Source organism: Chelonia mydas, chromosome 23 (assembly GCF_015237465.2).
Source record: "Chelonia mydas isolate rCheMyd1 chromosome 23, rCheMyd1.pri.v2, whole genome shotgun sequence".
In the NCBI taxonomy this organism is placed as follows: domain Eukaryota; kingdom Metazoa; phylum Chordata; order Testudines; family Cheloniidae; genus Chelonia; species Chelonia mydas.
The window spans coordinates 11,973,612-11,987,022 of record NC_051263.2 but is presented as its reverse complement, the minus strand read 5'-3'; positions in this window follow the sequence as shown (position 1 = coordinate 11,987,022).

Here is a 13,411-nt window from a genome sequence, read left to right as displayed (position 1 = left end):
ACAGGCATACAAATAGGATAATCATATCAAGTGCATTATAACCTTTCCAATGATACGTTATGTCATAAATATAAAGGGAAGGGTAACCCCCTTTAAAATCCCTCCTGGCCAGGGGAAAAATCCTCTTACCTGTAAAGGGTTAAGAAGCTAAAGGTAACCTCGCTGGCACCTGACCAAAATGACCAATGAGGAGACAAGATACTTTCAAAAGCTGGGAAGAGGGAGATCATCAAAGGGGTCTGTGTCTGTCTGGGTGAGGCTTTTGCCGGGGACAGAACAGGAATGGAGTCTTAGAACTTAGTAAGTAATCTAGCTAGGTATGTGTTAGATTATGATTTCTTTAAATGGCTGAGAAAAGAACTGTGCTGAATAGAATGACTATTCCTGTCTGTGTGTCTTTTTTGTAACTTAAGGTTTTGCTTAGAGGGATTCTCTATGTTTTGAATCTAATTCCCCTGTAAGGTATCTACCATCCTGATTTTACAGAGGTGATTCCTTTACTTCTATTAAAAGTCTTCTTGTAAGAAAACTGAATGCTTTTTCATTGTTCTAAGATCCAAGGCTTTGGGTCTGTGGTCACCTATGCAAATTGGTGAGGATTTTTACCAAACCTTCCCCAGGAAGTGGGGTGCAAGGGTTGGGAGGATTTTGGGGGGAAAGACGTGTCCAAACTACGTTTCCCAGTAAACCCAGTTAGAGTTTGGTGGTGGCAGTGGAAATCCAAGGGCAAAGGGTAAAATTAATCTGTACCTTGGGGAAGTTTTAACCTAAGCTGGTAAAAGTAAGCTTAGGAGGTTTTCATGCAGGTCCCCACATCTGTACCCTAGAGTTCAGAGTGGGGAAGGAACCTTGGCACCTTACAAGAGTTATCTTGCATAAAGCATATCTTAATTATGTCATATTCCTACCACAAGCATATTTTCATAAAGAATATGGAGTATAACTATGCTTCCAGAGTAATTCAAATTTATAAGAATCCTTCTCATTGTGCCTGTATCATCCTGAATTCATACTCCAGCTTCAGAAGACTTAAAAATTATCTCCAGTCATCAGTGGGACAGACACAACTGAATAATGTAACTGTCCTAATGTTCATCAAGACAATGCCAGGGAACAAGATGTAAATAAGATGGACAGTTTCATCCAGAAAGCTACAGTGAGACATAATGTCTTTAAATTGGGACATTAATTAAGACAGCTTGTAGGTGATTGCAATAGTTTTAATATAATGTAATTCATGATAATGTAATTATGTAGTTCATAACAATTTAATCATTATTAAAATAGTAAAGATAGCAATGACAGACACATTCAATAATTAGAATAGGTAAGAAGTATATAAATATGCTGAAAATAGCCTCCCCCCAAAACTGGCAGAGTGCACCACCACCCTGCTCAGCACACACACCTCTTCAATAGCACCCACCTGCCAAAAAAAAAAAAAAAAAGGCAGTGCCTATAGAACAGGAGAAAAACTCTTCCATTATTCACATCTGTGTCATTCCTTTTCAGACCGACTACGGATGGAAATGGGTAAGTTTGACTTGATTTATGTAGGTTTCCACTCAAGTAGAAAGGGATGGAGCATATAATGGAATTATAGGTGCTTCATATTTGCTGATCAAAGCAGTGCTCCCTTTCAGAGCAATCCACTGCACAGCGGTGGCCAAGTCCATCTCTGCTGTAACTTCAGTAATGTCAGTGTAGTTACACCAGGGAAAAATAAGCCCCAAGGTTTTTTCTGCAATCTTGTTATAATCACAGCTAACAAACCCCTATCCCAACTCACTCCCTCCTCCCATTTAAATCATTTTTTTACTAAAGAAAATTGTGTACTCTCTTTTTAGATCAACTGCAGAGGGAATGGGGTAAGTTTACATTGATTTCTGTAAGCTTCTACTCAAGCTACCAAGACAAGGAAAAGTTATTGAAGCTGTATTGGTCCCAGAATATTAGAGCAACAAGGTGGGTAAAGTAAAGTCTCTCATTGAACCAGCTTCTGTTGGTGAAAGAGACAAGCTTTCAAGCTTACAGAGAGCTCTTTTTTTTTCAGATCTGGGAACAGCTCTGCAGAACATTTCTGTGTGAGCTTGAAAGTTTGTCTTTCAACAACAGAATTTGGTCCAATAAAAGATATTACCTCACCCACCTTTTCTCTCAAAAAAGCAAGAATATATTTGTAAAAATGTGTTTATTTTATCTCAGCTAAACAATGTGCCCATGTGCAAGCTGTGAGTACCCTGCCAATTATTTCAAAATACAAAATCAGATAAAAATTTCACTCCTTCTGTCTGATAACATCTCAACATATTGGTGAGTTCTGAAGCATGCTCTGAAAGTTTGGCAATCCATGCTATTTCAGACCTAGGTCAGGAGGGTATTCCAAAGCCCCAGGAACTTTATATTAAGGAGATCTAGCCTCAGCTTCTTTGCTGATTGCAGCTGTGGCATGACATGAAGGAATTGTACGTGATATATATTTATTATCTAGAGTGTTGCTCCATATCAGTGGAGTCTACTACACAGCAGTTGCAAAATTCATCCCTGTTGTGAAGTCAGTGTGATTATAACAAGGATGAATTAGATGACAGTTTTTGCAAAACTCCCATTGGAACAAATGTTGGTTTATTTAATTCTTAGCAAGAGGGCTAATCCATAGAGTGGATTTCTGCTAATCTTTGCATAATGTGCTAAACTTTGATCATATGAGAAGCAAATATTAAATACAGGTGGGAGAGGTAATTAATGCAGTGACCATGGTATATTGTGAAAAAAAATTACATTTTCTTGGAAGACATGAGAAAGAACCAGTGATGGGAACAGCAGGATGGTGATAAAATATATACATAGCACAAAATATTTGGCCCTATGTGGGTCATTGAATAAGGTTGATTGGTGCTATTCACAAAGTTAAAAATTCAGTCAGCTAAATGTATTGTTAACCAAACGTTCAAGAACCAAAAATAATAATAATCTAATTTAATCTGTTGCAGTCCAATTCTGTAATGATTGTGGCAAGTTTGCATTGATTTGTAAGTAGCGATATTCAGATTTTTTTTTCTGCTTTGCAATGTATAGCCTATATTTCTAAACTTTCTACTTATTGACTTACTTATTCTGTCTCATTTACCTCAAAATGTCCAGCAGTTTCATGTCTAGAGTGTCTGATCACCTTACAAATCACCACTCTGATAAAGTGTCTCATATTGTCTATATGCCTCCCAGAAGCTAGCAGGCAATAATTATTAAACATTTTTTTGCAAATTTCCTACTTCTCTCTTTGTTTTCCTTTTTGCAGCTGTGGGAAAGCCAGGCTAAATGAATGGGTTGTCCACTTGCTCTGCATTTTGAAAATTGTGACATGATTATCACAGTTCAGGGCAACTCTCCCTGTATTACCCCTCTGTGGTCTCTTGAGGGCTCATCAGCCATCACCTCTCTAGGGCAGAGATCTGTGTCTCTCTCCCTCCTGACTGGGGTTTGTCCAGGCTGCACAGTTCCCTGCCTACAATGTGATATCCCCAGCAAGCCAGACTGCCTAAACTGGCCTGCATCTGTACTTTGCTTTCTCTTCAAAAGCTATGTGCAGCTGGAATTGCCAGCAGGCACCAGTTACTGCATAGCTTTTTATTTGTAAACACATTTCTTTGGAAGGTGAAAGCATTACAGATAAAACAGTGCAGTAAGATATCCCAAAGATATTTTAGGAAATTGCCATATCTGTCACAATAATATTCATGGATGACTGGTATGAGTAGAGGATGCAGGGGGACCTAATTCCTTATCCATCAGCATCCTGAACCATTACGCTTTTCCTGCGCCTTTTTATAGCTCCCACCTAACAGCCACCTTTGCCAAGTCATACTATGTAGAAAACATTTGTTTACAGGATAGAACAAAAACTCTGCTGTTACTCAAAGGTGTGTCATTCCTTTACAGCCCAACTGCGGGGGGAAATGGGTAAGTTTGGTGTGTTCAGGGTGTGATATCGCCTGTTTTCTTTTATCTGTGGGATGCAACCTTAAACAGCTTAAGTTAGTTAACATAATAAAATTGTTTGTTTGTTTACATTTCTTCTTGTTTTCAGTAACCCAAATTTAATACACAGATTAAATTAGTTTGTTTACAATGTAGTAGGGACCAAGTCTTTTATAACACAAGCTATACCTTTGCAATCTATTCTGTGAGCAGGGCCTGCCTCTTGCTCACAACTTAACTTTGCTTTATAGCAGCAAGATTTTAACTACTTTAGCCCAGGCCTCAGGCCTCATACCAGGCCTTTGATACCTGGGCTTATGGTTGATACATGGGCTTATGTTTCAGGCCCTCTTCCTACTACACCTTCCACTGATGTAGAGATGGAGCTCATGATGGACTTACATTTGCTTTATATTTGCTGACTGGAGCACCCCTCCCTCACAGAACAGTCTGCTGCACAGCCGTAGCCAGATGTATCCCTGCTGAAAATGCAGAGCTTCTAGTGCAGTCTCACAGTAATTTAAGCCTAGGGTGACCAGGTGTCCGGTTTTCGACTGGAACGCCTGTTTGAAAAGGGACTCTGGCGGCTCCGGTCAGCACCGCCGACCGGGCCATTAAAAGTCCAGGCAGTCTAAGGCAGGCTAATCCCTATCTGTCCTGGCACTGCAGTGCACCCCAGAAGTCCGGCTTTTAGGCTGGGGTGGCCACAGGGCTTCATGCGCTGCCCCCTCCCCGAGCACTGGCTCCACACTCCCATTAGCTAGGAACCGCAGCCAATGGGAGAAGGGGAGGGTGGTGCCTGTGGGCGAGAGCAGCGCGTGGAGCCTCTGCCCCCACACCCCAGCACCCGAACATGCTGGAAACTTCCGGGGCACATCGTGGTACCAAGACAGGTAGGGACTAGCCTGCCTTAGACCGGGTGTGCTGATGACTGGGAGCCACACGAGGTAATCCTGTGCCCCAATGCCGAGACCCAACCCCCTGCCCAGCCCAGAGCCCCCCACCAAACCCGGAGACCCCTCCTGCACCCCAAACCCCTCATCCCAGGCCCCACCCCAGAACCCACATCCCCAGCCATAGCCCTCACCCCCTCCTGCACCCCAACTCCCTGCCCCAGCCCAGAGCCCCCTCCCACACCCTGAACCCCTCATTTCTGGCCTCACCCCAGAGTCCACACCCCCAGTTAGAGCCCTCACACCCTCCCTCACCCCAACCCCCTTCCCCAGCACAGTGAAAGTGAGTGAGGGTGGGGGAGAGCGAGCCACACAGGGAGGGGGAATGTAGAGAGCGCGGAGAGGGCCACGGGAAGGAGCGGGGCTCAGGTGTTTGGTTTTGTGCAATTGGAAAATTGGCAACCCTATTTAAGCCCTAATCATGAATTAGGCCTTTCTAAAAAATAAAGAAAAAAATTTGCTGTCTTTGTATAACTCTCACCTAACAGACATCTACCCCCTCTCAACCTCTATAAAAGAATTTTTTTGAAGAAGAGGGAAATTATTTTCTTACTCAAATAGTTGTCATTCTTTTGCAGACGAACAATGGAGAGAAATGAGTAAGTTTTCATTGATTTATATAGCCTGCTACTCAAGCAAAAGAAAAAAAAGAGAGGCTATATGGTGGAATTGTGGATGCTGTGTATTTGTTGTTTAGAAATGTGTTCTATCTGAAAACATTCCACTGCATAGATATGGCTAAATTCATCCCATCTGTAACTACAGTGATGTCAATGTAGTTATACTTGGGTAAATTAGCCCCTAGGATTTTTGTAAAACTCCAACCTATTTTTTCCTGCATTTGTATTCAGACATTTACAGTGTGTGTGGGGGTAATTATTTCATTAGTCATATGCGTAATATTGCCAACAGCCTCCTATCCACCCACAGATTTGAGAAGGAATCTTTAGGAGCAGCAGTATTTGAATGTCCAGCAACAGTAAATTCTCCAGAAGGACCTAGAGGTTGATAGTCAAATTCAGTACAGTGCTTCTGTCCATGAATCCTCCTTCATTCTTAATTATCAGGAGGGGGTAAATAAAGCAATTTAAAAGATGCTTGAAGAAAAGGACAAAAATCACATACTTACTCAAGTTTCAGAGTAGCAGCCGTGTTAGTCTGTATCCGCATAAAATAAAAGGAGTACTTGTGGCACCTTACAGACTAACAAATTTGTTATTCTGTAAGGTGCCACAAGTACTTCTTTTCTTTTTATAATTACTCAAATGTGTGTCATTCTTTTACAGATGAGCTTCAGAGACAAAGGGGTAAGTTAGCACCGAATTGTACAGCTTTCTATTCTTGAGGGGAGAGAGGATATTGGCTAGAAATAACTATATTATTGTTGAAGGAACCAAGGGCAGCAGTGATGAACTGGAGGGAGATTTGAGAAGTTTATTGCAGCTGGTACTTGGGTTACATTGATCATTATTCATCGGGGGATTGTTGGGAGTGGCTGTTATTTGTGCTGGGTTGGGAGTGTTAGATTGTCACAGGAAGCTACAGTTTGTTACCATTTTTGACACATCTGCTGGGAAATCTATGAGCTTCTCCTGGGGAATGTCCTCTCAAGGGGGATGGGTTTCCCAGCTCACAGAGGAGATAAATTGTGCTGCCTGAAAACCTAAAAATTGAAGCCAAAGCAGGCTCTATCCATGGATCCTGGACCATCCACAGAGAGATTCTTCTCCTTCAAGTGTCCTCTGCATACTCTCACTCATGGGAACACTCCAGACCGGTGCAGCCCTGAACAGTTGAGTTCTAGCTAATCATAACCATTGAAGTGCTCGTGCACCTCCCTCACCCCTCCCCTCAGTGAACTTGGAGCATTCCAGGGCCAGGGTACAAAAGGGGCAGTGAGCTCCTTCTCACTGTGACCAGATGAATAGTTTTATGTGGAGCTCAGGAATACTTTTGCATCCATGATTAGTGTGTAATGTTAAAACATAGGTTATCAAATATTTAGGAATTAGTTAGCATTTAGTGATAGGAGATTAGATAGTTACTTGAACGGAAATGAAGAAGAAACCCAGTTTCAAAAGGTGTGCATCTTGTCTAGCGGTGTTCCCAGCATCAGATACATGTTTAGGTGAAGGACACTCACCCTCCAAGTGTTCAGTTTGCTTTACATTTACCAAGAGAGAAAAGAAAGAAAGACAGAATAGGCTTCAGGCACTTATGTTCCAAAACCATCTGGAACTGGGACAGGACAAGGTTCCAGGAAAGCTCACAGACTAGCATTGACTTCCGATGAATCTACAGGTAGGAAAAGTAAACCATCTTCCTGAGCCCATAATACTAAAGGATCCGGAGGTCAAGATCAGAAAAAGAAATTGTCTGAGGTGTCAGTCTCTAGGACTAGAGCCAATCCTGTTAATAACGACTGGAAGGGCAAGGCAGGCATGAGGATTCAGCGTGAAGTGGCATTGGCCTCTCTGACAAAAGCCAATCCACAGGGGAAAGACTCTTCTGAATCAGATATGTTTAAGGAGCTGAGCAGTGATGTATTTCCTCCTGGGAAGGTGAGGAGACATTCCTGCTCAGATCCAATACTCTCTGATATGGATGAGTTGGTCAAAAAAGGAGGAATAAGGAATCAGCAAAGCCAGGGAATACTATGTTGCTCGAGACTGATAGTGGTGTTGTACTGTAGCAGACAGTAGTTGAGACACAGGTGCATAGTTAGGATCCGTCCCCAACTCCACTAAAAATTGTATCAGTTATACAAATGAAAAGGAGGATGTGCTGAAAAAGGCTCAAACGTGTGTTTCTACAGGAAGGGGAGGTCATGTAGAGGAATTTAAATTTTCTTCTCTCCTTCGATCACCTAAACCACCTTCTGGTTTCCCAGAGAAATCCCCCCAGCCCCAATTTCTCTTTTTCAGCCAAAGGTATTGTTATCTCTGGTTCCATCTGAACCAAGAATATTCTCACATCAGAGAAGGAAAATGAATCGTGGACTGGATCCATAGAGGGATGGAAAGAGAGAAAGAGAGATAGTATTATGGGCACATACACCTATATATCTCAGATCCATCCGGGCATATATATATTTTGCTGGATCCAGATGTGGGCTTCGGGCCTAACTGGCAATTACTACCTTGGATCCGAATGTCACAATGGCCTTCTCCAGTAACTTACCAAGAATTCCCTATGTATGGGAATAGGTTTTCTCCAGTTAGACACAGAAATGAGCACGTCCCAGATCTAAATGATATGGATCTGATAGAATACATAAGCCCTGCTAAATCTCCTACAACAGGGAGGGATTTTTTATCAGAAGAAGAGGAATCAATGGAAGTGCAGAAGTCAGATCCAGACTCTGGAGAAATGACATCCCCAGATGAGCATGTAGGGGACAAGTCAGTCTTGTCACCTTCAGAAGATGTGGTGGCATCCCATGAGTTAGTGGATCATATGGAAAAGACATTGGATAGTCCTTAGTTTCAACTGAGGTATCTTCTCATCCTGTATTTGATATACTGGGAGCAGCTGCTAGACAAAGAATTACACTTCCCTTATTGGAAGGATTGTGCACCTTTTGATCTTTGTAAATCTCCCTTTACAACCAATGAACTGGGAGATGGGATCCCTCATCTTCTCAACTTTTATTGAAGAAGGCTGAAAAACTGTACTAGTTTCCTCAGAAAGTTTGGTTATGTTCCACACCCACCTATATCCCAATCCATTTTTTGCAAAGGTGGCTTTTCAGAGGTCAAGAGGTGCTCAATCACACTCTGCTCCCTCTGATAAGGAAGGGAAAAGTGTAAATGTCATTGGTAGGAAGACCCTTTCTTCTACCATTTTAGCAATTCAAATTTCAAATTATGAAGCTGACAAAGCAGGTTATCAGAACCAGCTATGGGGGGAAAAGCTATCTTTTATCAAAGTTTTACCGGAGGAAGATCAGAGACCAGCAATTGCTCTACTTACAGGAGGACAGAATGTCACTAAACATCAATTCAGAGCAGCATTTCACTGTTCAGATGCTTCTGTTAGGGCAATAGCTTCATCCATCTCTTTCAGAAGGCATGCATATCTTATGTCAGTAAGCCTGTCTCTCAACACTAAGATGAAGACTGAAGACCTTCCCTTTGAAGGGGAAAGTCTGTTAAGTGTACAGAAAAATGAAAAATGTGAGAGCTACAGGTGGGTCTCTGGGTTTCTTTACTATGCTAAGAGATTGTGTACAGATCCAGTGTTTAGATATTAAAGATAGTATTTTCAGCTTCATTGATTCCTTACCAGTGTCAGAGGAGGAATTATTATCCTCTGCCTCAATTTCATGCCTCTCCACATCAAGAGCAGAGGAATAAGTCTCATAAGCTTGATAATAAAGACGGGAAGCTTATGATAGAATCATAGAATATCAGCATTGGAAGGGACCTCAGGAAGTCATCTAGTCCAACCCCCTGCTCAAAGCAGGACCTAATCCCCAACTAAATCATCCCAGCCAGGGCTTTGTCAAGCCTGATCTTAAAAACCTCTAAGGAAGGAGATTCTATCACCTCCCTAGGTAACCCATTCCAGTGCTTCACCACTCTCGTTGTGAAAAAGTTTTTCCTAATATCCAACCTAAACCTCCCCACTGCAACTTGAGACCATTACTCCTTGTTCTATCATCTGGTACCACTGAGAACAGTCTAGATCCATCCTCTTTGGAACCCACTTTGAGGTAGTTGAAAACAGCTATCAAGTCCCCCCTCATTCTTCTCTTCTGCAGACTAAATAATCCCAGTTCCCTCAGCCTCTCCTCATAAGTCATATGTTCCAGTCCCCTAATCATTTTTGTTGCCCTCCGCTGGACTCTTTGCAATTCTTCCACATCCTTCTTGTAGTGTGGGGCCCAAAACTGGACACAGTACTCCAGATGAGGCCTCACCAATGCCGCACAGAGGGGAATGATCACGTCCCACGATCTGCTGGCAATGCTCCTACTTATACAGCCTAAAATGCCATTGGCCTTCTTGGCAACAAGGGCACACTGTTGACTCATATCCAGCTTCTCATCAACTGTAACCCCTAGGTCTTTTTCTACAGAACTGCTGCCTAGCCACTCGGTCCCTAGTCTGTAGCAGTTGTGACAGAGTTGGGCCAGATGGCTATAGGAGAGTAATAGAGGGCAGATATATTAGCCCCAGGCTAAGTAGGTCCCTTTTCCCTGAGTAAGGTTACAGGGAAGGTTCCAGAACAATCAGGAACCTTCTGGAGACAATTAAGACAGATTGATTAGAACACCTGCAGCCAATCAAGAAGCTGCTAGAATCAACAGCGAACAGCAGAGCAGCTAACAAAAGGAGTTTGCCTCGGATCTGCCTGAGAGGAGGTACGCTAAGGGCTGCATTAAGGAGGCTGTGTTGGTGAGTATCTGAGTGTTTGTTGTGAGGACAGTGTGACTGTGTGCTGTATGCTTGATTGGTTGTTTGAAAAGGGCGGGAACTGGGTGTGCTCTGTTCCAGGTGAGCCTTAAGTGGGCCTGGCTGCATAAAAAGCCAGTCAGTTGCGAACTAGCTGAGCAGCGAACAGCAGAGCAGCTAACAAAAGGAGTTTGCCTGGGGAGAGCCCACTGAGGCTTACATCTTGCCGGATTCTCTGAGTAATTACTACAACTCCTGAGGAAGCTCATAGAAGGTAATATGGATGGGGGTATTCAGCTGTTGTGACCTGCACTGGATGTGCTATGTTTGTCTTTCTTCCACAGGATAGATGCGACTTTGTCTGTACAAAGTTCAGGCTGGTCTCCATACTGGAAGAGAAGGTTCAAGGTCTGGAGCAACAGGTATCAACCCTGCGTTGCATAAGAGAAACTGAAGATTTCCTGGACAGATGTCAGGATAGGCTTCTACGGGCACAAGGTTCTGAAGATTCAGAGCAGGCTGCACATCGGGGACAGAAGGATGGTAAAGAAATTTGGCATCATGTAACCTCCAGAAGAAAAAGGGGGAAAGTCCATGTACCAGCAGGGCAGATACAAGTGAGTAACCGTTTTCATGTTCTTTCCACAGGTACTAATGCGGAGAGTGGGCCAGATGATACGTCTGAGGGAAGGGAGCAGAAGGAGACTCTGCTGATTGGAAGGCATGGGATGCACTGTCCTAGGGTTGGGGGTTCCACGACCACCACTCCCAAGAGAAGGAGGCGGGTGGTGGTGGTCGGGGACTCTCTCCTCAGGGGGACTGAGTCATCTATCTGCCACCCCGACCGGGAAAACCGAGAAGTCTGCTGCTTGCCAGGAGCTAAGATTCGCGATGTGATGGAGAGACTTCCGAGACTCATCAAGACCTCAGATCGCTACCCCTTCCTGCTTCTTCACATGGGCACCAATGATACTGCCAAGAATGACCTTGAGCGGATCACTGCGGACTATGTGGCTCTGGGAAGAAGGATAAAGGAGTTTGAGGTGCAAGTGGTGTTTTCGTCCATCCTCCCCGTGGAAGGAAAAGGCCTGGGTAGAGACCGTCGAATCGCGGAAGTCAACTAATGGCTACGCAGGTGGTGTCGGAGAGAAGGCTTTGGATTCTTTGACCATGGGATGGTGTTCCAAGAAGGAGTGCAAGGCAGAGACGGGCTCCACCTAACGAAGAGAGGGAAGAGCATCTTCGCAAGCAGGCTGGCTAACCTAGTGAGGAGGGCTTTAAACTAGGTTCACCGGGGGAAGGAGATCAAAGCCCTGAGGTAAGTGGGGAAGTGGGATACCGGGAGGAGGCACGAGCAGGAGCGCGTGAGAGGAGAGGGCTCCTGCCTCATACTGAGAAAGAGGGGCGATCAGCAGGTTACCTCAAGTGCCTATACACAAATGCACGAAGCCTGGGAAACAAGCAGGGAGAACTGGAAGTCCTGGCACAGTCAAGGAATTATGATGTGATTGGAATAACAGAGACTTGGTGGGATAACTCACATGACTGGAGTACTGTCATTGTTGGATATAAGCTGTTCAGGAAGGACAGGCAGGGCAGAAAAGGTGGGGGAGTTGCACTGTATGTAAGGGAGCAGTATGACTGCTCGCAGCTCAGGTATGAAACTGCAGAAAAACCTGAGAGTCTCTGGATTAAGTTTAGAAGTGTGAGCAACAAGGGTGATGTTGTGGCGGGAGTCTACTATAGACCACCAGACCAGGGGGATGAGGTGGACGAGGCTTTCTTCCGGCAATTCACAGAAGTTACTAGATCGCAGGCCCTGGTTCTCATGGGAGACTTCAATCACCCTGATATCTGCTGGGAGAGCAATACAGCGGTGCACAGGCAATCCAGCAATCTTGACCTGCTGCTCACAAACCGGGAAGAATTAGTAGGGGAAGCAAAAGTGGATGGGAACCTGGGAGGCAGTGACCATGAAATGGTCGAGTTCAGGATCCTAACACAAGGAAGAAAGGAGAGCAGCAGAATACGGACCCTGGACTTCAGAAAAGCAGACTTTGACTCCCTCCGGGAACTGATGGGCAAGATCCCCTGGGAGAATAACATGAGGGGGAAAGGAGTCCAGGAGAGCTGGCTGTATTTTAAAGAATCCTTATTGAGGTTACAGGGACAAACCATCCCGATGTGTAGAAAGAATAGTAAATATGGCAGGCGACCAGCTTGGCTTCACAGTGAAATCCTTGCTGCTCTTAAATACAAAAAAGAAGCTTACAAGAAGTGGAAGATTGGACAAATGACCAGGGAAGAGTATAAAAATATTGCTCGGGCTTGCAGGAGTAAAATCAGGAAGGCCAAATCACACCTGGAGTTGCAGCTAGCAAGAGATGTTAAGGGTAACAAGAAGGGTTTCTGCAGGTATGTTAACAACAAGAAGAAAGTCAAGGAAAGTGTGGGCCCCTTACTGAATGAGGGAGGCAACCTAGTGACAGAGGATGTGGAAAAAGCTAATGTACTCAATGCTTTTTTTGCCTCTGTCTTCACAAACAGGGTCAGCTCCCAGACTACTGCACTGGGCGGCACAGCATTGGGAGAAGGTGACCAGCCCTCTGTGGAGAAAGAAGTGGTTTGGGACTATTTAGAAAAGCTGGACGAGCACAAGTCCATGGGGCCGGATGCGTTGCATCCGAGAGTGCTAAAGGAGTTGGCAGCTGTGATTGCAGAGCCATTGGCCATTATCTTTGAAAACTCATGGCGATCGGGGGAGGTCCCAGATGACTGGAAAAAGGCTAATGTAGTGCCCATCTTTAAAAAAGGGAAGAAGGAGGATCCGGGGAACTACAGGCCAGTCAGCCTCACCTCAGTCCCTGGAAAAATCATGCAGCAGGTCCTCAAGGAATCAATTCTGAAGCACTTAGAGGAGAGGAAAGAGATCAAGAACAGTCAGCATGGATTCACCAAGGGCAAGTCATGCCTGACTAACCTAATTGCCTTCTATGACGAGATAACTGGCTCTGTGGATGAAGGGAAAGCAGTGGACGCGTTGTTCCTTGACTTTAGCAAAGCTTTTGACACGGTCAGCCACAG